Source organism: Pelodiscus sinensis, unplaced genomic scaffold, assembly GCF_049634645.1.
Source record: "Pelodiscus sinensis isolate JC-2024 unplaced genomic scaffold, ASM4963464v1 ctg35, whole genome shotgun sequence".
In the NCBI taxonomy this organism is placed as follows: domain Eukaryota; kingdom Metazoa; phylum Chordata; order Testudines; family Trionychidae; genus Pelodiscus; species Pelodiscus sinensis.
The window spans coordinates 3,543,968-3,569,762 of record NW_027465908.1 but is presented as its reverse complement, the minus strand read 5'-3'; the positions used below and the strand labels follow the sequence as shown (position 1 = coordinate 3,569,762).

General features: G+C 48.4%; 1 protein-coding gene across 2 annotated transcripts in view; it reads right to left on the bottom strand.

The window, feature by feature from the left end:
- Nucleotides 1-25,795, bottom strand: part of LOC102454605 (CXADR like cell adhesion molecule) — a 99,804-nt gene that overhangs the window by 46,256 nt on the left and 27,753 nt on the right. Inside the window, exon 2 of one of the 2 annotated variants that reach the window (XM_075916512.1) lies at nucleotides 7,641-7,707. The exons of the other annotated variant lie outside the window; for it this stretch is intronic. The gene's annotated coding sequence lies outside the window, so the exon portion shown is untranslated. The remainder of the gene's footprint in view (nucleotides 1-7,640; nucleotides 7,708-25,795) is intronic. 2 annotated transcript variants of the gene reach the window in all.

Here is a 25,795-nt window from a genome sequence, read left to right as displayed (position 1 = left end):
CTGTACTGTGCCCTAGAAGTGGCCGGCACCAGGCCCAGTTCCTAGATGAGGGGTGGGGGGAGTGCACAGGGCTCTGTGCACTGCCTGGACCCAAGCACTAGCTCCACTCTCCCATTAGCTGGGAACCTGCTTCTGGCTGCTTCTAGGGACGGCATGGTCTGTGGTGCCAGGAGAGGCAGGACCCCCATTGCACTGCTGACTGAAAGCCTCTCAAGGTAAGCCCCTCCTGCCCCAGCCCTGACCTGCTCCTCTCCAAAGCCAGAGCCCCCTCCTCCGCCTCAAATCTCTCACCCTCAGCCCCGCCCCGGCACACTCCAGTCACATTACGTTGGGCCATGGGCATCAGCAATTGTCTTCAACTGGATCATGAGAAAAATGTTTGAATCCCGCTGCCACAGGCCTTTCCATGCTGAGGGCTCAGTGCCATTTTTACAGCCTTCAGTTCAATGAGCTTCTCAGCTTTCCTGTGAACCTGGTTCATTATTTCCAGCTTGGAGAGAGTGGAGCCAAATTCATCCACAATTTAGCTCAGGGTGGGGAACCTTTTTTGGGTCGGGGGTCGTGGACCCACAGAAATATCAGTCAGGGGCCGCACACAAGTGAGAAGCAAAAATCCAAAAAACAAATCCTCACTGACGTGAAAGACACTCCCCACATTCCCCTTATACACCAGCACCTGGGGGTGGGGGGGGTGAGGCTAGGAAACTGTGTGCTTCAGCCCTGCAGTGGGGTAGCAGCGGGGCTGGAGTGCCAGCACAGGCTCCCCTGTGCTAGGCGGAGGCCTTTGCCTTGCGGGACAGATCCAGGCAAGCCAGAGGCTGCATCCGCCCTCCAGGCACCCCTGGTTTAACTCTGCATGCCCTTACGCTCAGAAAGAATTTGGCTCAGAGACACGATGGGACTTGTTCAAAGAGCTGCGTATAGAATACAAAAGTCCTGAGGTCTTAATTCTCTCTGTGCAAGATCCACGGACTTCAGGGGGACTTTCTAGTGTTCTGCAAAAGCAGAAGAGAGTGGACATCCCTGTGCCATAACCGCTAGACAGACTTTCTCTAAGCAGCTGAAATAACCATGCAGGGTCTCTGGCCTTGGCTGTAAAATGCAATTACATCAGCAGGGCTTCCAGAGCGCCGGAGTGAACCTCTAAACCAAACAGATCGCTCCGTGCGGGGGAGCAGGCCGGTGAGAAACGTGCCCGTTGTCCTGGCTCTTTCAGTAAACAAGAGATGCGCCCTCACAGCCCATGCTGCCCATACTCAGAGAGAGCAGCATGGCTCAGCACGGTGCTGCTTGCAGTTTGCAAACAGGCCAAGGATGCAAAGCAGCCCCAGGCTCAGGCTGGGAGAAGGTGGCTGGCTTCTTGCCCAAGGCGTTACTTCACTTTTCTGCGGCCCCGCGGACCCTCACGTTGCCAAAAAAGGAAGTGGAAAACTGTTACATTCAAACCCAGAAAATACTGCCTTGCTCTCCACCCCCTTTCAGAAGAAGCATCTCCTTGGGACTGGCTGCCGTCTAGGAGAGGCCAGCTGCTACCATGACTGCCTGGCAGCTTTGGATGGGGGCCTGCCAAAAGCCGTTCCTGACATTCCCTGAACTCCTACCTGCTGCTAAATGACTTGGCTCTGACATGCAGGTGTCAGGTTGGCTCTATCCCCTCTAGCTGTTAAAGCTACAGGCTCTTTGGGGGAAACAGTGCCAGTTCCTCTTGTACTCTGTGCTCCTGCAATGGTAATAGCTCTGGAGACTGACGTGAGGTCTCTGGCTGAACCTTGCACAATAATTATGAAAACTAAGGAGCCCACATATACACTCCACTTACCTGACCTTCGCAATGCAATGAGAACAACAACAGACTGATATTTATCCTACCTTGGGAAGCTGTTCCCACAGAAGAATTTTGCAAGGATGCTTCTATGTGCATCAGGCAGAGCACATAGGCTATGTCTAGACTGCAGGCTTCTTTTGAAAGAGGCTCTTTCGAAAGATCGCGTCTAGACTGCAGGCGGATCTTTCGAAAGAGCAATCCGCTTTTTCGAAAGAGAGCACCCAGCGAGTCTGGATGCTCTCTTTCGAGGAAGCCCTATTTACATTGAAGAACGCCTTCTTTCGAAAGAGGAACTTTCGAAAGAAGGCGTTCTTCCTCGTGAAACGAGGTTTACCGCCATCGAAAGAAAAGCCGCCTTCTTTCGAAATTATTTCGAAAGAACGCGGCTTGAGTCTGGACACAGGGGAAGTTTTTTCGGGAAAAGGCTACTTTTCCCGAAAAAAACCCTGAGTCTGGACACAGCCATAGTGACACTGCAAACTCACCAACGCTGCCTCCTGTTCCTCATGTCCTGCAAGAACAGCGGTGGGCAATAAAACTGGGGCTGCCACTATATTCATCTGCATCTCCGCAGGTACAGACTGGAATGGCGACCCGCAGCCAATGGGAGCTGTGATACCCCATTCCTGTGGAGGCGCAGGTAAATAAGAGGGTGTGAGGTCCGCTAGGGCTAACCCTGGCAGACCGGATCCAGCTCACAGGCCAGTATTTGCCCACCTCTGGGCAAGAGCCATCTCTAAGTATCTCTCTGATCTATTTAATCCAGTATCTCCTTGCTGAGACTGGGGACCAATTAGTCCCACCTGCATCAATGGTTTTGCAAAGCAGATGCCACTCTGCCTGAAACTGGACTCAGATCGGCACACCCATTTCAACAGCACCAACGAGCTGTTAGATGGGAGAAGCTTTCCCCTTTAATGACCTGCAACCATGTTGTCAGCGGGTGGAACTCAGTGGAACTCTATTGACCAAGCTATGCTGATCTTGGGTCTGGAGCCAGTATCCCTCTAGCATAACATCTCGTTTCAAAATAGCCTCTGAACACTTTCAGTGTAGCGTTGGCTGCAGCTCCACGTTTCCCATTAAAGTCAGCGGAAGCGATTAGAGTCTGTGAAGCCTTAATTAGCGTATCGCAGGCGCAGTGTGGGAGTGTGTTCTGAAGATAAGGGCGTTCCACTCACATGAAGCAGTGTGGGAAGTGCACTTGTTTTATACGTGGTTCAGCCGAGGATTTCCAGGCTTTTTACAGGCACCAGTTAATTAAACCTCGCACTGCCATGGTGCGGGTATTTTACGAGCACATTACAATATACTACTCCTCAGCCTCCGTGCGAGCGAGTGTCCATGAATGGCATCTGGTCCTTCCAGTCCCAGAGAGTGGGCAACCCAGCCACAGCTGGAGGCAGCTGCGGAGCCCCAGGCCAGAGGGAGGACCCAGGGCAGCCGCACAGCTTCCAGGGCCGGTAGCCTGGACTCCACAGACAGCAGCCTGTGGGTGGCAGAATCCCAAGGGCTGCTGAAGCTAGCAGGGCCAGCGGGACTCCGGGGAGGCCACGTGGAGGCCAGGACACAGTGCCAATGGGAAGTCGGAAGGGCCACGTGGAGGCCAGGACATGGGGCTGGTGGAAGGGCCAGTCCCTGGGTGCAAGGAAGCCGGGTGGAAAACCTGGGCCTGCTGCAGCAACCTCACACCACTACTTCCCACCCCTATGAATCCTAGGAAACTTTTTGGAAATGAGGGTCTGTCTACACTACCCTGCTAGTTCGAACTAGTGGGGTAATGTAGTCATCCGCAATTGCAAATGAAGCCCGGGATTTGAATTTCCCGGGCTTCATTTGCATAAAGCTGTCCGGCGCCATTTTTAAATGCATCCTCGTACAGCTAGTTCGGATTAGAAGCCTAATCCGAACTAGCTACTCCGTGCCGCGTGTAGCCGCGCGGCACGGGGTTCGAACTAGCCGGCATTTAAAAATGGCGCCAGACGGCTTTATGCAAATGAAGCCCAGGAAATTCAAATCCCGGGCTTCATTTGCAACTGCGGATGACTACATTACCCCACTAGTTCGAACTAGCGGGGTAGTGTAGACATACCCTGAAAGATGCATCCCAGGCAGCCCAGCAGTAGGAGGGTAGGGCAAACTGATTATTTTAACCCTTCTGGCTTCCAGGCACCCCTTTCCCCCAGGAAACACGGGTTGTGCCTTTCCCAGTGGAAGTCATGAGAAGAGCCTGTGATGTTTCCTTTGAAGCAACCAGCAGATTCCCCCAAACACATCTCAGGCAGGCGAAATGCACTCGGTGGAGGTAACCAAAGAGTCTGGCTGCAATGCCAACTGAAAAGGCATCCTACATCCTGAAATAGCACTCACCCTTCTCCAGCCCCTCCCTACAGATGGTCTTAGAGACTGGCAGGTCTGGGGGGGTGGGGTAGGGGAAGAGACGTTACATAACATAGGCAGAAGAGGGTAGGAATGAATGTTCGAACTTGCTAAAATGTGAACCCTGGAGCCTTGTGGATTCAGTCTCTAACATCCATCAAACATGATTAATTTTAATGTCACAACATTTTAATGTCAATTACTTTTAATGTCACTGCTTCTCATTCACTGATGTAGCCACGTTCCATAGCTGGTAATAAATTGCCTCCACAGAACTTTTTAGTTAAAAAAAGTGATACATAAACAATGGCGCAATGCCTTTCCACTGTCCTAAGGCTACTGACATGGTGAATCTGGCTGTATTTCAAAGAGCTTTGCTGGGGAGGATTAAAGGACTGTATCTGAGGATATTGTGTTTAGGGTCAGATCACTCCTTAGTGAAATATGTTTCCGTGTCTGGGTTTACTAACTATGTGACTAATTTGTCTGCTGGGACTTGCTTTATCTGCTAGATACAGAGCTGTGTCTTGATATTAGTACTTATTTTATTATAGTCCAGGAGACCCAGTCATAGGCCAGGCTCCCGTTGTGCTAGGCGCTGTACAAACAGAACAAAAAAGATCATCCCTGCCCCAAGGAGCTTACAACATCAGATCAAGACAAGAGACAACAGTTGGAGAGGTAAATGTCTGTGAGATAACGATATTAGAGGTGATAATTGGGGAAGCTATCTTTGTAATGGGTAAGATAATTAGAGTCTTTATTCAAACTTAGGCGTAAAGTGTCAAATTTAAGCATGAATGACAGTTCAGAGGATTCTCTTTCAAGTGCAGTTTTAAAAGGCCTTTGAAGCAGGATGCAGGTAATCAAGTCGTTGAGACAATGTCCTTTCTGGTTGAAATGGCAAGAAACTGTTTTTTCTTTGTGATCCTGTCTGATATCTGTTTTGTGGCTGGAGGTGGGGCTGAGGGCTTGCCTCTCCCCGCACTGCCTTCACCAACTGCCCAGGCCTTTACTCCTTGTAAAATGAGAGTTTGACATTATTTTGAAATAATGGCTTGCAATTACACACACTCTCTCTCTCATATATTTCAGAATAACATCAGTTATTCCAAAATAATGCTGCTGTGTAGACATAGCTTAGGTGTCCCCTGGATATTGGAAAATTAGGAGACAGATACAGCAAAAGAAATGGGGAGGGGGGAAGAAGGCACATCGTATGGAGGGCTGGCAAGAAGCTGACCAGTGAGAGGTAATTGCAAACATATGAAGTAATCAGGGAGGTACAAAGACATTTTACATCATTTCAAATCCACCTGATATTGTGGGTTTGAAAACTAGACTTGAACTCAAAAGTTATTGGGTTTTCATCCCACTTGGCAGAGACCAGAAAGGAGCAGACTGAAAAAGCCAATAAAATAAAAAGTGAGAAATGAGACAAAGAACAAGCAGAGGGAAGGCGTGAGAGTGGGAAAATCCAGTGAAAATCTACGTGCAGTATTTGAATGGACTTATAAGCATGAATGTGCATCTGGGCCATGGATAGAACAGGATAGACTCTCTTTGGCCTGATAGGGTGAATAGCTAATTGAGTGCCCTTTAGCTTAAGTAGAGGCCTATGGCCTTTGGAGCAGGAGAATCTGACTTTTAACCCTGCCGTTGCAATGAGAGTCCTAATTGCCCTAATGTGCAGCATAGAGACAGCCGTGAAGTTCTATGCAGCCACTGCTTTGTTGGAACCTATTATATGTACATAAGAACATGAGAATGGCTGTACTATGCCCATCTGGCCAGTGGGGAAAGTAACTTAAAATTGACATGCATCTGATGAAGTGGATCTTTGCCCATGAAAGCTTATGCTCCAATACATCTGTTAGTCTATAAGGTGCCACAGGACTCCTTGTTGCTTTTGCAGATCCACACTAACGTGGCTACCCCTCTGATACTTAAAATTTCTCACAGGTATTGTCCCTGCCAGCTCTTTAAATAGCTCCCTGCTTGCCGGAGCTGTGCGCCAGGGCGCACCCGCTTACTTCCACCTCTGTGCCTGGCCCAGTATTCTGTCTTCTGACAGTGCCCAGTGCCAGGATCTCCAGAGGGAATGAACAGAACAGGCAATCATCAAGCGATCCATCCCCGTCACCTATTCCCAGCTTCTGGCAAACAGAGGCTAGGAACACAATCCCAGCCCATCCTGGTTAATAGCCATTGATGGATCTATCCTCCATGGCATTTCCTTATGCCAGTCTAATTTGGAAATACAGGCAGTCCCCGGGTTATGTACAAGATAGGGACTGTAGGTTTGTTCTTAAGTTGAATTTGTATGCAAGTCGGAACTGGTACATATTGTAGGGGAAACTCTAGCCAAACATTTCTCCAGAGCTCAGTTTTATTCTCCCACACCTCACTTCCCTCAGTCCTTTATTCTTAAGCTGAGGTGTCTGCTGAGAAAAGCCGCTCCACGTCTCCCTGGTCTGCTGGGTGGGGCGCTAGCTTCGTGTCTCCCTGGTCTGCTAGGGGGAAAAGCAGCTAGTGCGGGGTTGCCTCACCCCATTTGTAAGTAGGGATCCGATGTAAGTCGGATCCATGTAACCCGGGGACTGCCTGTAGGGGAAAACTGGGTTCTTTTATGGCTTTAGAGTGGCCGCTCTACAGCCAAAAAAATTATGATTGTTTTAAAGCAATTGACTAGAAAAATATAAGCCATGGTGGAAAAGAGAGATTCAGAAAATCCAGCCTGTTTTGCACATTTTAAAAATAGCCTAAGAGGTACAACCCCTCAAACCTCAGGAGATCCACTAAAATAAAAAATTTAAAAAAAAACCAAAACAGTCATCCAGATTTTTCCAACCCTCAGAAAAGGTTTGATACTTTTTGGGGGTGAGAGTTTGTGTCCTTTCTTATTTCCTCTGCACCATAGTGCCCTGAACCTGTGTTGCACAATCATGTAGAAAAGAAAGCAAGAAACAGAGAGGAATAGGACAGGGACATAATAAATCAAACCAGGAGACCAAGAAGTCACTTGAAATTAAATGGCCTGAAAATTCAGAACAAATAAAGGGAACTACTTTGCTTGCACAGCATGGCTGTGGCCTGGAGTCAGACTGCCAGAGGGGTCAGGGCTAGTGTAGGCAAAATATGCTTGAATAATTTTATGAGCAACCCTCATAATTATGCAGACTAAGATTTAAAACATGAGCACTACAGGGATTAGGAAGTAACCATCTACTCCCTTTGCACCAATGTAGAGCATTGCTTAAGTGGCTAGGTGCATTATAGTGAAAAGAAAGAAAGAAAGAAAGAAAGAAAGAAAGAAAGAAAGAAAGAAAGAAAGAAAGAAAGAAAGAAAGAGAATTATTTAAGAGAAAAGAAAAAAAAAGACAAAAAATGAGAAAAATAGAGAGAGCAACAGAAAGAAAAGAGATAGTGAATTCACCTTCGTTTGATGCTTCAGGAATTAGCCATTGCTGCTTGCATGGCACCAGACAACATGAATCAAGAGTCTGGAAGGAAAAACAGCATGTTTCACTGAAAAGCCGTGTGAGTCACACAGTGTCGGGGGTATTTTTCCCCAATGATCAACGGAATGTTGATTTATATGAACAATCAAGATTAGTCTATGGTGGAAAAGACCACAAAGGATACATCACTATGTAATAAACAGAGCAGTTCACAGAGCAGTTTGCCTGACTTCTACAAACTATGTGGCTTTTGTTGTGTTATGGTTGCTTTGCTTTGCTTTGCTTGCTGGTGATAAGCGAAACAATAATTGTCCCATGTGAAATTCACTTCTCTTCCTGACAATACTAACTCTGCATTCCTGCCCCCTCTTATATTTTTGATGGACCAGTGCTTTTTCATCACTGAATATTTATTCTTTGAAGGAGCCATCATGAAGAACGGGCAGCTAAATTTAGGCCAAATCCTTCAGAGGTATTGAGCATCTGCAAATCCAATGGAGGTCAATGGGTTTTAAGAGATATCAGCACCCTTCAGAATATGGCCTTGAGTAAGGACCTTGCATATGGCCAATAGAAAATAAGGATGCACTCCAGAAAAGGGGTGTGAAATATATGCAGATTTTACTATAAAAAGCAAAGTTACACACACTAACAAAATGCAAACAATTAAGGTCTTAGCCTTTTTAAGGGGAATGAAGAAAGGAGGAAAGACACTGTAACAAGCAGACAGTGTTTTCTGAGAACACTCTGTTAGCAGGTGTTGGTGCAAAGAGTGAAGTAGGTTCTGCTGACTCATTGAAGCCTGTAGCACATTAACCCAATTATGCTTAAAATTACATCTGTGAGTGTTTTTCAATCTAGCCCTCAATCAATGAAATAATGATAAAATAAATAGATTTTAAGGTGGGAATGGACCATTTTGATCAGCTAGTCTGATCGCCTCATAACATAGGCCAGAGAACATCACCCATTGATTCCTGCAGTAAGTCATATAACTTGCAGTTGAACAAAAGTATCACTTTTAGAAAGTCATCTATTCCTGATGTAAGGATTTCAAGTGATGGAGAATCTACCACATCCCAGGGTGAAATGTTCCAAGGGTTAATTACTCTCACTATTATAACTTTGCAACTTGATTTCCAGTTTGAATTTGTCAATGTTTAATTTCTATCCATGGGATGTTGTTGTGACTTTGTCTGCTGGATTAAAGAGCTCTCAGACATCATGGCTGCATCTAGACTGGCAAGTTTTTCCGCAAAAGCAGCTGCTTTTGTGGAAAAACTTGCCAGCTGTCTACACTGGCCGCTTGAATTTCCGCAAGAACACTGACGATCTCATGTAAGATTGTCAGTGTTCTTGCAGAAATACTACGTTGCTCCCGTTCGGGCAAAAGCCCTCTTGCACAAATGCTTTTGCGCAAGAGGGCCAGTGTAGACAACGCAAATGCGAAAATGGCGATCGGGGCTTTCTTGTGCAAAACTGCGTCTAGATTGGCACGGACGCTTTTCCGCAAAAAGTGCTTTTGCAGAAAAGTGTCCGTGCCAATCTAGACGGTCTTTTCTGCAAATGCTTTTAACGGAAAAACTTTTCCATTAAAAGCATTTGTGGAAAATCATGCCAGTCTAGACATAGCTCATATGTCTAAAAGCTTCAGAGGGATAGCCAAGTTAGTCTGTAACAGGAAAAACTTAATACAATAGTCCAGTAGAACTTTAAAGTAACAAAACATGTAGACTGTATCATGAGCTTTTGTAGGCAAAAACCCACTTCTTCAGATGACCAGAGTATAATGAGCCCAGATCATTAATAAAATTAATAGATTTTAAGATGGGAATGGACCATGATCTGGTCCATTATACTCTGGTCATCTAAAGTGGGTTTTGCCCACAAAAGCTCATGATAGCATCTACATGTTTTGTTAGTGCTACTAGACTATTTGTTGTTTAAGTTTTATCATATGTTTAGTTACCCTAAAAGTTTTTAAAATGTTCACTGTAGTATTTGAACTCATGTCTCTCACAATAACAGAAACCAAGGACAATTAGTTCACTTCTTTGCACTTGCTAAATTCCTTTTGCTTCCTTAACGCTGGTGGCAGGGATTGTCCTGAATTTGGGCTTCTTGTGAAAGCAGAAAGCTTTATCATGGACCAGGCTTAGCTGTCAGTTGATATCAAGATCTGAGACGCATTCAAAATTGGGAGAGTTTATATAACTAGGTGAGCTGTTTTTAATTCTCATTATCCTTTTAATAAAGCCAGTTATTGCACCGTACCTTGTGATCTGGAGAAATCTCTTCCTTGCATCTATGCAGGCCTGGACACATCTGTGCTTATTAAAAACATTTACTATAAATGGTAATCAGGTAAACTATACAGAGCTGCCAAGAGACATGAGACAGCACATTCTGATGAAGCTTCTGTATATATCTGACAGCTAGAATAGCCCAGAGTGATCTCCCAATCCCAAACAGTTTGCATTCCTTCCCCAAGCTAAGCCCCGCTCAGCTGCATTGTTTAAACAAACCAAAAAGCAGCCTGTGCAGTGGTCTAATGGAGGGACCTTTGTTCTGACCCAGGCTCTCTTCAGGCACAAACTCCGAAACAAAACACCACTTACACACTTGTCTTGTTGATGTTTTGCCATCACGAGTCAGGCAGAACAAGATGACCACTGGGCTTCAAGGGGATTCAAGAGACAAAATCATCCCTGTCAAACCTGTGGCCTCATGAAACTCAACACAAAGTCAGAAGTTCCTCCGCAGGTTTCTCAGTCTGTCTGCCTAACACATCCATCCATCCATCCATCTTCTCTATCACATATGCCCACCCTTCCAAAAACCCAGAAAGCTTGCTAAGGTTCAGCTGCCTTACATACCTAGCCATCTATCTGTACCTTTCTCGTATGCCCATCACATGGGAGTCAAAAAAGAGTTATGTAAGTCTATGGAGTGTGGCAAAGCCGCTCTTACCCAGGCCACTACCTGGCTGGTCTCTCGTTCCTAACCCCAGAGTTCGGGGTTCACAGCAGATCTCTGTGGTAGGAAGCCCAGCCCAGCCCAGCCCAGCCCCACCTCCTCAGACTCCCTCCCTAGCTGCCTCCACTTAATGCTGTTGTGGGCAAGTTCGCATTTGTTTTTACCCCTGGTTCCAGCTACTGAGGCTTTTAAAAGCCCTCAGTCGGCCAGCAGAGGAGTCAGCTGGCCCCAATAAGCCTGAGCCAGCTCCCTCCCAGCTGCATCTATTTTTTCCAATGTGCATGTAAAGTAATGCACATTGGAAAAAATAACCAATGGGGGCTAATTTGGCTACGAAAAATCAGGAAAGGGATATTGGAGTTATCGTGGACAGTTCTCTGAAAACGTCCACGCAGTGTGCAGCGGCGGTCAAAAAGGGAAATAGAATGTTATGAATTATTAAGAAAGGGATAGAAAATAAGACCCAGAATATCTTACTGCCCCTGTATAAAACTATGGTTTGCCCACATCTGGAATGCTGTGTACAGATGTGGTCTCCTCATCTTAAAAAAGATATTTTGGCCTTGGAAAAGGTTCAGAAAAGGGCAACTAAAAAGATCAGGGGTTTGGAACAGGTCCCATATGAGGAGAGGCTAAAGTGACTAGGACGTTTCAGTTTAGAAAAGAGGAGATTGATGGGGGATATGATAGAGGTCTATAAAATCATGAGTGGTGTGGAGAGGGTGAATAAAGAAAAGTTATTTATTAGTTCCCATAATATAAGGACTAGAGGACACCAAATGAAATTAATGGGTAACAGGTTTAAAACTAATAAAAGAAAATTATTCTTCACACAGAGCACAGTCAACCTGTGGAACTCCTTGCTGGAGAAGGCTGTGAAGGCTAGAACTAGAACAGAATTTAAAGAGAAGCTGGATACATTCATGGAGGTTAGGTCCATAAAAGGCTATTAGCCAGGGAATAAAATGGTGTCCCTGGCCTCTGTTTGTCAGAGGCTGGAGAGGGATGGCAGGAGACAAATTGCTTGATCATTGTCTTCGGTCCACCCCCTCTGGGGCACCTGGTGCTGGCCACTGTGGGCAGACAGGATACTGGGCTAGATGGACCTTTGGTCTGACCCAGTACGGCCGTTCTAATGTTCTTATGTTATCTAATTGGCCTGCAGTTCTCTGCTTCTACTTACAGGGTTTTCTACCCTTTTGGGCTACCTTTTCCCCCTCTCTGCAGCAGCTCCCTGGCCTGACCCTGCCACACATTCTCCTCACCCCTCTGCTTAACACTATGGGGTTGGGCTACTTGGGTCAGACAACAGTGCATCCTTGGTAACCTGTCTGCATTCCCATGCTGGGTTCCTGATCTATGTTGCACACAGAAGTGGAATGGCTGCAGGGACAGGAACCACCGGATCACCCTCTCATTCTTGTCCTTCTTGCGGTACATCCATTGCAGGGGTGCAAGGTAATCAGTGACCAGGGTAAACTTCCGCCCAAGGAGGTAGTAACACAGGCTTTCCATGGCCCATTTTACCGCAAGACATTCCCTCTCAACCACTGCATAGTTTTGTTCCCTTGGCAGAAGCATCCTCCTGAGGTACAGGATTGGGTGCTCCTCTTCCCCAACCGTTTGTGACAATACAGCCCCTGGCCCTACTTCTCAGGCATCAGTCTGCAGGATAAACTCCTTGAAGTCAGGGGCTAAGAGAACTGGATCATCTTGAGATCCTTAAAAGCTTCTTCTGCCTCAGTGCTCCCTTTTACAGTGTCGGGACCGAGAGCTCTAGTCAGGTTGGTCAAAGGGCAGGCCCTGGAAGCGAAGTTGGGGATGAATCTACAGTAATATCCAATCAATCCCAGGAACACCCTGACCTGTTTCTTTCGGGTTGGTTGGCGCCACTTCTGTATCGTGTCCACTTTGTTGAGTTGGGGCCTTACTACGCTCTTTCCCAAATATACCCAGGATACTTGGCCTCGGCCAGCCCAATTGTACTCTTTGCGGGTTTCGCCGAAAGTCCCGTTCTCCTTAGGGTCTGCAACATCGCCTCTACTTTCTCGAGGGGTGTGTCCCAGTCAGGACTGTGGACAACAACATCGTCCAAATAGGCAGCCATGTACTTGGCATGTGGTCACAATAGCTTGTCCATAAGCCTTTGGAACATTGCAGGAGCCCCACGCAAGCCAAAAGGGAGGACTGTATACTGAAAGAGATCCTCCGGAGTTGAAAAGGCCGTCTTTTCCTTGGCTCCTGGTGCTAGAGGGATCTGCCAGTAGCCCTTGGTCAAGTCAAGGATGGACAGAAATCAGGCCTTGCCCAGTTGGTCAATGTGTTCATCCACCTGTGGCATGGGATAGGCATCGAACTTGGATACCTCATTTAACTTTCAGAAGTCATTGCTAAACCGAAGGCTTCCATCCAGCTTGGGCACCATAACAATAGGACTAGACCTCTGGCTATGCGACTCTTCAATGACTCCGAGTTTCAGCATTTTCTCAACTTCAGCTCGGCTCTCCCTGCGCTTTGCCTTGGGTATCCGGTATGGCTAAACGTTTACCTTCACCCTGGAATCTGTGATGATGTCATGGTAAATCTCTGTAGTTCTACCAGGTTCTGTTGAAAACACATCATGGTTTCACTCAGTCATGTCAGCTACTTCTGTCTTTTCATCCAGGATCAGCTCGGAAGATATTCCCACCTGCCTTTGTGGGCTTTCCCCTTGGAGTGGTGACCACAGAGCAACCAATGACACCTCTGTTTCGCCAAGGTTTCAGCAGGTTGATGTGATATATTTGCTCGGGCTTTCACTGGATAGGTTGGCAAACCTTATAGTTTACCTCTCCAACTGCTTCTATTACTTTGTATGGCCCCTGCCACTGGGCTAGGAGCTTGCTTTCTGCTGTTGGCACTAGCACCATCACTCGGTCTCCCACCTGGAACTTCCCGGTTGTCACTTGCAGATTGTAATAGGCCTGTTGGGCCTCCTACACTTTTTCTAAATGTTCCCACGCTATGGGGGTGAGTCTGGCTATTCTGTCCCTCATCTGGAGTACATGATCAACAACATTTCTCCCAGGGTTGCTCCTCCCAGGCTTCCTTGGCAAGGTCCAGTATACCCCGTGGGTTACACCTATATAAAAGCTCAAATGGCAGCTTGGGGCACTTCTCTTACCACAAACATGAGGTATAGCAGCAGCGGATCCCAATCTCTGCCATCCCAGCTTACCACTTTCTTGAGCATACTTTTCAGGGCCCTATTAAACTGCTCAACAAGACCGTCTGTTTGGGGATAATACACCGATGTCCTCAGGGCACGTATGCGGAGCATGGTACACAAGTCCTTCAAGTCCTTCCAAGCTGACTTGGACACAAAGGGTGTCCCTTGGTCCGTTAGAATTTCTTTTGGTATCCCTACCCTAGAAAAAATTTGAATTAGTTCCCTAGCAATTGTTTTGGACAGGGTATTGCATAGGGGCACCGCCTCTGGGTACCGGGTGGCATAGTCCACCACAACTAGGATACTCTCATGGCCCCATGCAGACTTCTTTAGTGGGCCTATTATGTCCATAGCAATTCGCTCAAAGGGGACTTCAATGATGGGTAGAAGTACTAGTGAGGCCCTCAGGTGTGGTTGGGGCCCATGTAATTGACACTCAGGGCAGGAAGCACAATATCTGCAGACCTCCACATAGACCCCTGGCCAAAAGAACCTCTGGAGAATGCGGTCTGGGTCTTATCCACCCCCAGATGCCCTCCAAATAAATGAGGGTATGTCTACACTACCCCGCTAGTTCGAACTAGCGGGGTAATGTAGGCATACTGCACTTGCAAATGAAGCCCGGGATTTGAATTTCCCGGGCTTCATTTGCATAAGTGGGGAGCCGCCATTTTTAAAACCCCGCTGGTTCGAACCCCGTGCAGCGCGGCTACACAGGGCTCGAACTAGGTAGTTCAAACTAGGATTCCTATTCCGAACTACTGGTACACCTTGTTCCACCGGTAGTTCGGAATAGGAATCCTAGTTCGAACTACCTAGTTCGAGCCCCGTGTAGCCGCACTGCACGGGGTTCGAACCAGCGGGGTTTTAAAAATGGCGGCTTCCCGCTTATGCAAATGAAGCCCGGGAAATTCAAATCCCGGGCTTCATTTGCAAGTGCGGTATGCCTACATTACCCTCCTAGTTCGAACTAGTAGGGTAGTGTAGACATACCCTGACTGTGTGCTAATTCCAGTACTGCTCTCCATGTTTTTGAGGTACCAAGTGCTTCTGAGGTACCAAGAGTTGTTCCATCTCTTGGTCCCATATACAAACTACTCTATATAGTAGATCCCCTTTAATTATACAGTTCCTTCTTTGTTCCTTTCCTCCACTGGGACCCCGTTAACTTCAACCACATCCTTATGGACATTTTGATATATTGGGTCATTGGCTTGATGCTGCCCAAAAGTCTTGCTTGGGGATCCAGCCTGTCCAAGCTCCAGGAAGCCTACTCCAGTTTCCTCCTCTGATGAGCTGGGTCCTGCCTCAAGCTCATCGCATCCTGGGGTTTCTGGCCTAGTAGTTGGGTGGACTTCCAACCCCCCAGCCAGTGCCTGCTTCTGATTTTGGGCCAAAATCTTTGTCCCCAATTTCTTAGTTGCCCTCCTCTCCTGACAGGTCTTCCGGGGTTCCCTGGACACCAAGAAGAGGTCCTGGGAAAATTCATGGAAGGCCAGGAGGGAGCAATCCTCTTCCACCTAGTCCCGCAGCAGCAGGTCATTAAACCCAGGGAAGTCTTGCCCTATGACCACTGGGTAGGTAAGCTTTGGGACCACTTCCACAGTCACAGCTGTGACCCGCCCTTGTACTTCCAGTTTCACGGGGATGGTGGGGTAATAATGTCTCTGTGTACACACGATATTCCAGTGCGTTTGGCTCGGGTCAGCTGGTCCTGCCCTACTAGCTTCCCTGAGACCAACGTAACCACGCTCCCAGAATCTACTAATGCAGTGGCTTCTACCCCATTCATTTTCATGGACCAGGTATACTGATGGGGGCCATTGTTACACCTACAAGGCTGACCAGGGCACAAGGGTCTTGTAGGTTCCTCAGGTCGCATTGCCTGGGCTCTTCTAAGTTGGGGCACTGAACCGCTATATGCCCTATCTCCCTTCTCTTTGGGCTATTGGGACTTGCCCCCTGGTCCTCTCCAGCCCATCCCCCAAGTTCCTTTGCAAGCTCCAGTTGCTCTTCCGCCCCCTTTCTCTCTGCCCGTGCTCGGTCTGCAGCTTCTGGGGCACGTGTCCTCGGGGTGAAGGTGGAACTCCTGTTCCGATGCACCTCGACCCTGGGACTTAGCAGCCATCCGTCTCTCCACGAGAGCCACCAGCTCATCAAAAGTTGCGGGGTCATTCTGGCCAACCCACTCCGGAAGGTTTGGAGGTAACCCCCTCATATACCTGCCGAGGACGATCACCTTGATAACCTTCTCGGGGCTGTGGATATCTGGCCTCCCTGCTCAGAAAAGGGGCTAAAATACTGGCCCACGGGGCTTGAGGCCAGCCCTCCCGCAGAGCTGAACTTTCAAAGGCCAACAAATAGGCCTCCACATCATCATCTCCTGACACTTTTTGTAACTAGTGATTGGCCCATAATGGTCGGGCCCCATCTTGACCACGTACCTGGACCGCCAGGGCTTTCAGCTGGTTCACCACCTCCTGCAGGGTGGCCCTATCCTGGGCTACTTGTCTCATCAACAACTGGTTGGTTTCTTGATGGAGCCACACTGACTTCTGTTGGGCGGCCGCTTGCACCCAGGTGGCCTCCTGTTGGGTGGCTGCGGCCTGCACCAGAGCTTTCACCAGGTCCTCTAAATGTGCTTCTCCTTTCTGAGGGATCACCTCGGCCAGGTTCAGGGTCGCTGTGAGGCCTCACAGCCGATAATCCCACCCCTGACACCACGTGTGGCAAGGGCCCCTCTTACCCAGGCCACCAATGGGCTGGTCTCTCACTCCTAAGCCCAGAGTTTGGGGGTCTCTGTGGTAGGGAGCCCAGCTACACCTCCTCAGACTCGCTCCCTCGCTGCCTCCACTTAATGCTGTTGTGGGCGGGCTTGCTCGCGCGTGCTCCACCATCTCCCTTCCACCCTCTCTCCCCAGCTGCCAACTGCTGAGGCTTTGAAAAGCCCTCGGTCAGCCAGCAGAGGAGTCTGAGCCAGCTCATTGGCCTGCAGCTCTCTACTTCTACTTACAGGGTGTTTTCCTGTTTTGGGGCTGCCTTATCCCCTCTCTGCAGCAGCTCCCTGGCCTGACCCTGCCACAGGAGGCTGGGTCCATCAGTGGCTTGGAGCCAGGATGGGTAGAGGTGGTGTTTCTGACCTCTGTTTGTCAGCAGCAGGGTACTGGGCTAGATGGACCTTTGGTCTGACCCAGTCTGGCTGATCCTATGTGAAATCATGTCCAATTGGCACTGTACATATTATTATACAGACCCACAAACCAACTCTGTTATGTGCCACATTGTCCCTTCCATGGCGAGCTTGGAATCACCTCCCTAGTGCACGCTGGGGTACTGAGCCCCCTGCTCTAAGCAGTGTCTCTGTCACTCCACGCAGCATACTCTAAGCTCTTTCACTGTTCACCTGAGACTTAGCTTATGGCTACATTGTGATACTGGACCCACAGCAAGCTGGGGGTTGACCCAGGTCAGCTGACCCAGACTCTGCTGCCCAGCGCTGCAGGTTTGTTAATCACAAGGTAAATGTCTATAATCTTTTGGGCCGAGGAACTCTCCCCCATCTCTTCTTGCAAGACTGATTCCTAACCAGGTGCAGAGAATTCCGAGTCTGAAACAGGCAAAGCATTAACAGCTCTCTCTTCGCTCATGGGTAGAGGGCAGGGGTTGTAGCCAACTGAAATGTTAACAGCATGGGCAGGGGAATATAAAGACACTCATCAAATCAGGAACATGCAAAGGAAAAGCACTGGTTGGCTGCAGGACAGCAGATCAAAGATTTTAAGCTTAGCGGGATTCAGAGAGGGATTAGACATTTATAGGGATCAAAATCCAAAATTACACTGGATAGATTTTTTTTTTAAAGAAGAGTAATATGTAGCCTCCTGCTTCAGGTCATATCCCAAACAATGACCTCCTGGGGCTAAGAGGAAGTCTCCCCGATGGGCAGGTTGTAATGGGGCACCTTATTCTTTCCTCTAATGGGGTTTCTCGCATCTTCATGTGGTGCTGGCCACTGTTAGAGTCATGATAGTCTGATCGGGTCTGGCAATTCCTAGCTTCCTAGTTCTGTGAAACAAACGCTTGTTTCTGGCTTGCAAGCAGACTGACTCACTGACGCGATTTATTCTAAGAGAGGGAGTGAAATGCTTGGTAATTCGGGCTATTCTTGGTTTTCTAAGCCATTGGTCAGACGGGGCATGAGGCAATCATGACAGCATTGTAGGGCTGAGTCCAAGGGTGAATGTGTATTGGCCTATGTGCCAGAAAGGCAGGGCACTTAAAAAAGCATATTTGACATTTTCTGTTAACAAATCTATGCTGGATTGTGAAATTCCACATACGGGGCACAGCAACTGGGGAAAAGCTCACTCTGCATTTCTCACAGCAGTCTTTGCTCTTCAACAGAAAGTCTCCCCCAACTCCTTTCTGTCAGGCCTTAGCCGCGGGCCCTTAGCAGCACACGCGAGAGCTTGCTGAGTAACTGCCCCAGCTGTGGCAGTGATGAGAATGAGCAGGCCTGCCGAGGGGGGCAGGGCAAAGGGGGTAGGTGCCCCAGGGATCTCGGCTGCCACTATGCTACTGCAACAGCTGGAGCCCCAGGCCTTTTCAATTGCGGCAGGAGCGCTGTACCGTGTGTGCTCAAGGGCGGGGGCGCCGAGGGCTGGTGCCCACACACCCGGTCCCACCCTTCTGTCTGAGGCCCTGCCTCTTCCAGGAGTGTGGAGCTGCAACTTCCCCCCCGCCCCCACCTTGCTGAGATGCCGGCAGAGGTGGTCAGCCTCCCTGAGAAAGAACCAAAGTGCAACCTTCATTAGCTGGGTGTCATTCCATTGGACTCACCATGGCTCTGTGTGGCTGCTATTTACAGCACCTGGTAAGATGGAAATTGCTATATGTAGCCCAGGAGTGTCTAGAGGCCCCCGTGTGCGAAACGCCGCATGCACAGGAAGAAACAGTCCTTGCCCAGAACAGCGAGTAGTAAGTCCTCAAGCCTGCAGGTGTAGCAGGTGAGCATCGGCCATGGAATACTTCAGCGCTCTGGGCAGGCACAGCCATTCACCCATATGCTGCTCAATCAGGATCAAGAGACAAGGCAGAGCAAGGGGAGAGAACAGGAGTCCGTTGGTCTTTATTTTACAGATAGAGAATTGAGACCCAGATGTGACTTACTCAAAGTCACCCCAGAAATCTGTGCCAAATGTTCACAGATCTCCTGGGTTCCTATCCCGCACCTTAGGCTCCAAATCTAGAGCCTAGACTGAGGATGTTGTGTATGTTGGGCAGGAAGAGGACAAGCACAAGGGTTGAGGTAGCCACTTAGGACCTGATCCCCAACAAGATGTGCACAGGCAGATTCCAAAGTCTCACCGGCGTCGCCGTGACTCTCTGGGTTTCGCTCCCCTGCATTGCAAACCAGGGTCTGTGGGACTTGAGCTTGTGCACCCAGAATTCCCGAGCCTCTGCTTGAGGGGCCTCACTGGATTGTAAGCCAGTGAGGCTGGACCCGGGTCTCACAGCCTTGCTGACCCCACCACACTGCACTACCCAACCCTTCTTACTCACACCTGCCACTTAGGCTCCTTTCATGGGGTCTGTCTACACTGCAGTGCTAATTCGAACTAACTTAATTCAAATTAGTTAATTTGAACTAAGCTAATTCGAATTAGTGCATCTAGACCTAAAAACTAGTTCGAATTAGCGTTTTGCTAATTCGAACTAGCATGTCCACATTGAGTGGACCCTGAACCGAAGTTAAGGCTGGCCGGAAGCAGTGCCGGCAGGGCATCAGGTTAGGACTTAGAGCATGGAGATGCTGTCTCAGGCTAGCCGAGGGCTGTGCTTAAAGGGACCCGACCCCCACCCCGGACAGACAGTTCTCAGGAGTGCCCCGCTTGCAAAGCAGTCCTGGCTTGGAGTGCCCTGAGTGCTCACACTCGGCACATCACAGCACTCGGCCACCAGCCCGGCTGCACTTGCTGCAGGCTGCCATCCGGGGGGGGGGAGGTCAATCAGGGGGGTGCAGGAGAGCTTCCACCTCCAGAAGCCCGCAGAGCCACCCCAGTCCTCCCCATCGGGGGCTCGTACCCCATTCCTCCCTCACCTCCTTCCACTTACCCCTCTCTAGCCCCCCCTTCCTGATGTACAAAATAAAGGACACGTGTGTTCAAAAATAGAATCTCTCTTTATTGAACAAAACTCGGGGAGACTGGGAAAAGAAGGTGGGAGAGGGGAAGAGAGAGGGTGGGAGAGGGGAGGGCAACTAAAATGATCAGGGGTTTGGAACAGGTCCCATATGAAGAGAGGCTAAAGAGACTGGGACTTTTCAGCTTAGAAAAGAGGAGACTGAGGGGAGATATGATAGAGGTCTATAAAAGCAAGAGTGGTGTGGAGAGGATGCATAAAGAAAAGTTCTTCATTAGTTCCCATAATAGAAGCACTAGAGGACACCAAATGAAATGAATGGGTAGCAGGCTTCAAACTAATAACAGAAAGTTCTTCTTCACAAAGCAAATAGTCAACCTGTGGAACTCCTTGCTGCAGGAGGCTGTGAAGGCTAGAACTAGAACAGAGTTTAAAGACAAGTGAGATAAATTCATGGAGGTTGGGTCCATGGAGTGCTATTAGCCAGGGGGTAGAAATGGTGTCCCTGCCCTCTGTTTGTGGAAGGCTGGAGATGGATGGCACAAGACAAATGGCTTGGTCATTGTCTTCGGTCCATCCCCTCCGGGGTCCCTAGTGTTGGCCGCTGTCGGCAGACAGGCTACTGGGCTAGATGGACCTTTGGTCTGACCCAGTACGGCCATTCTAAGCTCAGAGCTCAGGGTCGGGGGTCTCACTGGACCACCCTGATTTTCATGCACACCTGCTCCTGGGTGGCCAGGCTGGCAGCTCTCGTGCCCTAGATGGCCGCTTTCCTGTGCCTAGTGTGGAAGTCATGGATGAGGTCCACGATGTCCGCACTAGACCAGGTGGGCGCCCGCCTCTTGCGGACCCGGGCAGGCTCCTGGGAGCCGCCAGCCTGGTCCCAGGAAGAGGCGGAGGGCTGGGTGGCAGCGGGTGGCTGGTTCGTGCCGTGCCAGGTGCAGGGTCTGCTGACTGGGTGCTGGCAGGCTTGCACCTGGCACAGGCACCGTAGCCAGACCATGACCCTTTAAGGGCTCCGGGGCCGGGAGGGGGGCAGACGAGTTTCCCTGGTGGTGCCCAGAGTGGCCACCAGGGCAAGCTGGGGAGGGCTAGCCTCCCACTAGTTCGAATTAAGTGGCTACACAGCCCTTAATTCGAACTACTTAATTTGAACTAGGCGTTAGTCCTCGTGGAATGAGGTTTACCTCGTTCGAATTAAGCGCTCTGCTAGTTCGAATTAAGTTCGAACTAGCGGTTTGCCTGTGTAGCGCCTGTTGAAGTTAATTCGAACTAACGTTTGTTAGGTCGAATTAACTTTGTAGTGAAGACAGACCCCTACTACCTAATGCTGGGCCTGGGGACTCATGCTCAGCTGGGTCCTAGGATGTCAGGCCTGCGTGCTTACTGACCCAAATGAGACAGATTTGTGTAAAGATGGAAGAAGGGCAGTAGCTCAGACTAGTGTGCAGTGGAGACAAACACTGTGAAAAACCCCTCTGGGAGTTTTGCCTTGTGAGGCTGGAGACTTATTCTGTGGCTAAAGCTCAGGGGTGGGAGTAATATTCACAGGGGAGCCCTTCATGAATTTTGATACATGGTCATGGGCTAGCTCCAGCCCCGGAAGGGGTGGGGCCTGGGGGGAAGGGGTGGGGCTGGGGTCAGAGGCTTTGAAGAAAAAACACAACAGAGGGGTCCCAGTTCTGCCATTACTGCGGTGCCTGGCAGCCGTCCAGGGTTGCTGTGGTTATTTAAAGGGCTCGTGGCTCCAGTCCCTGCCAGGTTTGCGCTGTGAACGGGAACCAGGAGCCATTTAAATAGGATCCTGCTTCCTGAGCCACTGCCTGGAAATTCGGTGGCATGGACGCAGGATATAAATAGAAATGGCCAGACGCAGCCCAGGGGCCAGATGCCGAATCCGGCCCCTGGTCCGCATTTTGCCCAGCCCTGGTATAGTGTCTGCTGTAAGTATCTGATGTGACTTAGCTTCTACTCTCCTTGTTTTCAACCCCATTTACCCCTCCCAGCTTATACCTCCGTTGTGTTTCTGGCCCAGCAAGATGAGCAGTAGAAAAAACACAATGGCTTCATCATGCTGCAAAAATGATATTCCCTTTGCCTATAAATTAAAACACTGTCCAAAGAAGAGTTCTCCGTAAAAGCTGAGTACTATTATAGTCTTATAAAAAGTGGGGGGATGGGGGGAGACATCTCTGTGAGCCAGAGACACTATTCTCATGTCCAAATACGGCCCTCTTTAATATCTAGAAACAGTGCCAAAGTGTGATTATATGGACCAGACAATTGGTCTCTCCACTTATATTAAATACAAGCAAACCCACTTTCAGGATCCTGATTGTTTCATAAAAGTCACTTGGGACAATTATAGGAGTTGGCACGATTCTCAATCTTGCTTGAAATGCCTTGTTTGTTTAGTGATAAAACCAATTCCCCTTTTCCTATCCGTTCTCTTAACCTGAAACCAGGACACTTCTGTTTTTCTTTAAGCTGGAAACTGCTAGATTGTGTGTGGGTTGGTGGGTGGGTTGTGGATGGGTTTTTTCAGGGTTGTTCTATTCAGACTGTTACAATCAAAATAACATTTCCCTCCCAGATTATAACATCTGGATTTTGTTTATTCTGCACCAAGAAGACAAGATTCTGGGATCTGGAGGTTTTTTCCGTCTTTAGGAAGGATAGCTGAGTGCACTTTCTTGCAAAATTTGCAGATGAGTGAAGTAAACATCTTTCCAGCTCCTGAAGGATTCATTTTTTTCTATTAAATAATGAAGTGATACTCAGCTCCATCAACATAACACTTTGTGTGCCTAGCTACTAGGTTGAGGGGTGTATTATAAATTATAATGATGGGCAAGAACTGTGAGTTCCTTGGAAAGGGCATTAAATAGTAACAATGAATGCATTACATTTACACAGTGCTTTACAAAGTTGAGTAAATTATTCCCATTGGACAGATTGAGAAATTGGAGCATAGCAAGAGCAAAAGACTTGCCCAAGATCACATAGTCACAAAAGGAGCTAAGAGTAGAATCCTTGGGTTTTGACACACACTCCGCTCTCATTCTAATGGTTAAACAATTCGGCCTTCGCTAAGATATGATAATGATAATACCTAACTCCCTTCAGCCACGGAACTCTCAGTGCTTTAGAAAGGAGGTCAGTATCATGATCCCTGTTTAAGGAAGAAGAAACAAACAGGTAATTTGAGAGAAAGAAAAGGAAAGGAAAAATAGATAGAAAATGAGAAAAAATAGGAAGAAGAAGAGAGAGCAAATCCTCTCTTTTACAGCATGTGAAACTGAGGTATAGAGAAGGAAAGTGATTTGGCCAGGGACATCTAGCAAACCAATAGCAGAGTTAGGTCTTGATCACAGGCCTCTTAACACCTAGGGCTGTGCCCGAGCCTGTAAGTCACATTGCCTGCCACTGTGCAGCCTAGAGAGACAAGGCAGATCGTAGATAGGGTAACAACTTTTATTGGACCAACTTCTCTTGGTGGGAGAGACAAGCTTTCAAGCTACACAGAGATGGTCTTCAGAGCTGGAAAAACTAGCCAGTGTCACTGCCACAACTAAATACAGGGCAGGAGAGATTGTAGTGTATGATGGGTTAACACAAGCTGCAAGAAGCCACTTACAATGAAGTGGGCAGTTAACATCTTTGGGTGTGTAGTGCGACTGCAAACAGCATGGAGTTCTGAGACCTCCAATGTTTCTCAAATGCCTCAATTTCTAATGTGTATGTAATAAACGTTGCCTGCATAATATATTTTACCCGTGTTGTGGATTTGTAATGTACATACAGAGTAACATGAGAGATTGAGGGAACTGGGTTTATTTAGTCCATAGAAGAGAAAAGTGTGTGTGTGTGCATGTGGCGGGCAGGGGGTAAGGGAGGGGGATTTGGTAGAGGCTTTCAGCTGCAGGGAGCTCCAAAGAGGATGGAGCTAAGCTATTCTCAGTGGTGGCAGATGACAGAACATGAAGTAATCATCTCAAATTGCAGTGGGAGAGGGTTAGGTTGGATATCAGGAAAAACTATTTCATTAGGAGGAGGATGAAGGACTGGAATGGGCTACTTAGGGAGGGGGTGGAATCTCCATCCTTAGAGGTTTTTTAAGGCCAGGCTTGATAAAGCCCTGGCTGGAATGATTTAGGTGGGGTTGGTCCTGTTTGAGCAGGAGGTTGGACTGATCAAAGGTGCACAATCTGTGGATCACAGGTAGCCCATCAGGGTTCAATGTGTGGCTTGCAAGAGCCGTTCACTCCCTCTGCATCCAGTCAAAGCACTGCTACAGTTCAACAGGCACACTCTGGAAATTCTAGGTATGCGAGTGCAGTTAGCAAAACTACCCTGTCCCAGGAGACCGTTGTGGTAATGACAATCTTGCAGCCCACTGATATGAAAGAGGGCCACTCATGCGACTTTTCACTAGCCTAGGTTACCCATCATTGGACTAGATGACTTCCTGGGGTGTCTTGCAATCATATTCTATGATTCTGTGAACCATGGCAGCTATTTGTAATGAATGCAAAAGTAATATTGATCTGCTGCATGGAGCCTTCCCGTGTGCGCAACATGAACATTACCAATGGCAATGGTGTGTGTTTCCAAGACACGTATAATTGCCTGCTAACAATTACAGTTGCTAATGCACGGCTGGGCAGTAAGCCTGGTCCATTTCAGAACCACATGAGTGTTTTGCAGCAGAGAAATCATGCATGGATTTGTTTGTAGTTTTTAATTATAATAGTGAAGATAGTTAAGATGTGGAGAGAAATGAGGCCCAATCTGGAGAGGCGTTGTGTTCTTTTGGAGTGGAAACCTCTTAGCATTTGCTCCCCAGGATCAGGCCCTAATGCTATGCATTTCAGCTCCGGGTATTTTCTCTTTTCCTTTATGTTATCAGTCTGCTTGCAGCATCCTTGCTGAAAGGAATTCCTCACTTTAAGCCCCCCTTGGTCTGTTAAGATGGCCTCTTTGGGTTGAGGCTTATAGGCCCTGACAGTGCTGACACAGAAGAATAAAACCCAGAGTGATTTAAAGCAACGAAGAAGGCTCGTCCCTCAAGATCAGGAATGTGCAGCTAATAGATTCCTTTCCTCTTATGGCACAAATCAGTTCTGGGCTTGCCCTCGCAGGGGCTTCCAGCACGTGGGAGTAATTCGTGCTCTGATTGACTGTTTCATTTATCGAGTCTGCACTTCTAAATTATTTATCTAAAAATGTGTTAGAGCCATAAATAACAGCAGCAATTAGATCTTACGTAGCATTTCTCCCCCCTGAGCTCAGCATGCTTTGCCAAGGAAATGCAGTCTAATTCTAAACATTTGACGGGATGCTGGGGCAAAGGGAGGTGAAGGGTCTTGACCAAGCTCTGCAAGAATGCAACTGGGAATGCAACCCCTCCTGTCTGCCCCTCAGTGTGGGCACTACCCACTGCACTATTCTGCCTTCCTTTGGGGGGAGGGGCTATGCTCTGCCTGGTAAACAGAGCAGCAGACCAGAGTGCCGGAGACCTGGCTTCACTTCCTGCTACTGGCATGTTGGGTGACCGTGGGCAAATCACGTCTCTCCCTGTGCCTCAGTGTGAAATGAACGTAGTGATGGCGACCTCCTTTGTAAAGCATGTTGGGTCTGTCCACTCTGCAATAGAAACACCTGCAGCTGGCCTGGGTCAGTTGCTTCGGGGCTTGGGCTGCAGGGCTCTAACACTGCAATGCTGATGTTTGGGCTCAGATTGGAGCTTTCGGCCTCCCCTTTCCCATAGGGTCTGTAAGCCTGGCCAGTGAAATGCAGTTCTAT